Source organism: Sinocyclocheilus anshuiensis, unplaced genomic scaffold (genome assembly GCF_001515605.1).
Source record: "Sinocyclocheilus anshuiensis isolate Anshui unplaced genomic scaffold, SAMN03320099.WGS_v1.1 scaffold2010, whole genome shotgun sequence".
Taxonomy (NCBI): Eukaryota; Metazoa; Chordata; class Actinopteri; order Cypriniformes; family Cyprinidae; genus Sinocyclocheilus; species Sinocyclocheilus anshuiensis.
The window spans coordinates 114,180-117,960 of record NW_015544331.1 but is presented as its reverse complement, the minus strand read 5'-3'; the positions used below and the strand labels follow the sequence as shown (position 1 = coordinate 117,960).

The window sequence follows — 3,781 nt, the reverse complement described above, 5'->3', positions numbered from 1 at the left end:
CCTGACCGGTCAGCCCACCAGCTCGGCGCATCCGGCCCGCTTTTCACCGGACGACAAGTTCTCCAGACACCGCGTGACTATCAAGAAACGCTTCGGCCTGCTGCTCACGCAACAGCCGCGGCCCGTGCTCTAACGGACTGGCCTTCAATGGACTTTCATGCATCTACATGTTGTTTTTTTTTTTTTTTAATTGAATAATGTGGTGTTTTCTTAATTTTACTAAAAGTATGGCATCATTTTTTTTTGTCGTTGACTCGATGTTCATTCGGTTTAGTTTATTCGCATTGTAAACATGTGAATGAATCTTCATGTGGAATAAAATAAAATGAGTGATTTGTATATTTGTGTTCCAGATTTATTTGGAAATGTAAAAATGTGCATTTTTAATGTTAACAATTACATTTAAATAAAAAAAAGGAAATTAAAAATGAAAAGCTAGTAGTAACAGGATGACGCTGAGAACTACATTTCCCTGCGACGCATCCTGCGTGCCTACGTCACGGCGCCAAAGAGCGTGCGTCGCGGGAGCGCTTTACGCCAGTAGTCAGTCAAACGTGCTGATTTTGATGGTCCTATACCGGAGCGATAATCGGACCGGATTTCCTCCGTCCAGCTCGAAGCCGGTCTTCAGCGGACCCGCGGCGGCAGTCCGGAGGTAAGCGAGCGTCTGCACGCCGACACGAGTCGTTCGTGAGCGCGTGATGTGACCGTTAATGCGCTCGAACCTCACGCGCGCGTCTTCTGAGGTAACCCGGTTTATTAGTTATATAAAGAGTGTGTAGCGATAAATATGCGGCAGTCTGGTTGATATGAGCCGCTGTCAGGTGTGTGTCTGTGATCTGATTATAATTGGCTTAATGGAGGCGCTCAGGTGGCGTTTGTGTGTCGAAGAAAGTGTCGCAGGAACTGACGGCTGGTCCGTGTCGCGAAACCGAGTGCGCTCCCTACATAGACAGCAGCGCGAGCGGCGCAGTAGCCGAACCCCGCGAGCTGTTTGGGGCGCCATACTTTAAGAGACCTGCTCTGGTGTACAGTGATGGTAATATCCATGACGCCCCAAAATGCCGTCAATGTAAATGACTCACTGCGGAGCCCAGAAATACTGTCTCTCAAGCAGGGCCGGATTTACCTCTTTTCTGACACAGGCTAAACACATTTGTGGTCCCCTCTTCCCTATTAATATAATATAATAATTAGTTCCCTATTAATATAATAGGCCCAGGGGCGTAGCCTCCATTTCAGAAGTGAGGGGGGCAGAAATGTAATGTTATATATATATATATATATATATATATATTACAATATAACATTTCTGTAGTTCTGTTATAATGTTACAAAATATTTCTGTCAGATAAATGCTGTTCTTCAACATCATAATATTTTTTTCTTTTTTTGAGCAGCATATCACAATATTAGAATGATTTCTGAAGGATCGTGTGACTGGAGTAATGATGCTGAAAATGTAGCGTTGAAACCACAGGAATAAATTACATTTTAAAATATATTTAAATAGAAAACGGCTATTTTAAATAGTAAAAAATATTTCAAAATTGTACTGTTTTGCTGTACTTTGGATCAAATAAATTGGTGAACAGAAGAGACTTCTTTAAAAACCTTAAAAATCTTACTGTTAAAAAACTTTTGGCTGGTAGTGTATATGCAACTTTAATTTTTCTCTTATTTCTAGCTTTTAATTGGCTTAGAAATCAGATAACTGCTGGACAATAAACAGTAATAATGATTTGTTTATATACTACAAACACTTTTTTATCACATAAGGCAGAATAGTTTCTATACTGTAATAAATGCTATGTCAGTTAGCACTGCATTGTTCATATACTTTATTTATTAACTGGAGATGACTTGACAAACACAAATAAACCATATATTCGCAATCATATGTTTAATGTCTTCATGTTTCCAAACGTTTCTGTTTTTCTGCGAAAAGTAAACACCTGTTTTCATACAGAATTATACGCCTTTGTCCATATTAGGGATTTCCTGGTACGACTTTCTGCGCGAGAGCGCCTCCGGCTTCGAGTATGAATGAAACACACTGCATGAGTGTTTAGCGCTCCGTGATGTTCATCTCGCCTTATTCTGGGTCCGAATAAAACATCAGATCATGCACAGACTATCCTGTCTCTTTGAATTGAAATCTATATTTATTCACACCGGCTCTTGAAAACCTCTATGCGAACACACTTGCCCGAAAAAGTGCGGGGGACGAATTTACGTGATATTAAAACCGTGTGATCTACGCCCCTGAATAGGCCTAATATTACCATCCAAGCAAACAACAATATTTCTTAATCAGTGGAAACGTTACAGTACTTTCTATCGCAATAAGCGCTTGCGTTCAGTCAGTACAAATCCAATTCTACATTTTTCGATTTTCATTAACTGAACACAAGCGCTTATTGCGATAGAAAGCACTGTAACGTTTCCACTGATTAAGAAATATTGTTGTTCCTCTTGAGAACTCAGAAAGACCATTCCATTAATAGGCGCGCCGTACCACTTCGGGAGTTACTTCTCTAAAAAATGTTTACGGCCAGGAGTCACAGCCACACATCAAGACATTATTCAGATGATTTGTTTCAAGACTTTTGACATGTTTCCGTCCTGAAACTATTTTTACGCACCTCATTCCAAACCTTCCATTGCAAATTCCAGAACGTCACTAATGCAGTTATTAGAGAGAGAGAGAGAGAGAGAGATTAAGTGCGTGTGAATACCTGCGTCTCTCAGCAGTGTTCAGCAGCAGCGTCTACTAACAGCGAATCTTTAAGCGTCTACTTAGGGCTGCACGATTATGACAAAAATCATAATTGTCGATTATTCCCTTGAAATTGTAATTGCAATTATTAATTACGATTATCACAATTTACATTGAATGATGTTTATACCATTGTTTGATGCAACTGCATGCCGTATTTTTATATGAAAATAAACAAGCTGAAAACACTCTAACTGAAAAACTTTTAGTGCTTTTCTATAGTATTAAGCCTCAAATGTCAACTATACATCGGATTGGTTTCTTCTTTAAATTATAAAAAAGTATGAATATGAATGGTATTATAATGTTATATTAAAACTAAAACAATGGAAAAACCCTTAAGATGACATGTAGAAAGAAAAAAACGCTTAAGCGTGCAGAATAACATAAGTGGACTTTGAACGATTAATTGCTGCTTTGAACGATTACGTAATTGTGGCGTCTGTAATTGTAATTGCGATTAGAAATTCGATTAATTGTGCAGGCCTACGTCTACTAATAGCGAATCTTTAAGTTAAACTGCTTCAAGAGCATCCCTACTGAGAAATGTCATGTAGCTTTTCAGCTGCGAAACTAGTTTATTGATAAATTCACGGGCGGCGTTGACGACAAGTTTCTGTCCGCGTGTGTGCGCGTCTGTGAGAGAGAACCGGAGAAAGCGTGATTTCCGTACATGAAAAAAGGTGGAAGACATGGAAATAGTTTGTAATTGTTTACCCTATTTGTTATATTTATTTGCTCAGTGTCTTCTGGTGTTTTGGTTCTTTTACTGTTGTGGATAGCCCATAGTATAACAAAATATTATATATATCTGTTCATTGTGTTTGGGCCTCCCTGGACGAGTGAACATAGGCACGTGCCTAGAACATCTATGAGTAAATCCGGCCCTGCTCACAAGGGGGCTCACTAGATTTTGGGGGTTTCTGAAGCTGTGACAGCCTTAATAGATGTCTATTTGGGAAGCTACTCTAATATAGCTAGTCATTAGTTAATATTATATAA

At 39.2% G+C, this 3,781-nt stretch overlaps 1 protein-coding gene across 1 annotated transcript in view; it reads left to right on the top strand.

Moving 5' to 3' along the window:
• The first annotated feature begins 422 nt into the window (after positions 1 to 422).
• The window catches only part of LOC107698132 (solute carrier family 12 member 6), a 34,897-nt gene continuing 31,538 nt past the window's right edge, over positions 423 to 3,781 (top strand). The window contains exon 1 of the mRNA XM_074187048.1: positions 423 to 655. The gene's annotated coding sequence lies outside the window, so the exon portion shown is untranslated. The remainder of the gene's footprint in view (positions 656 to 3,781) is intronic.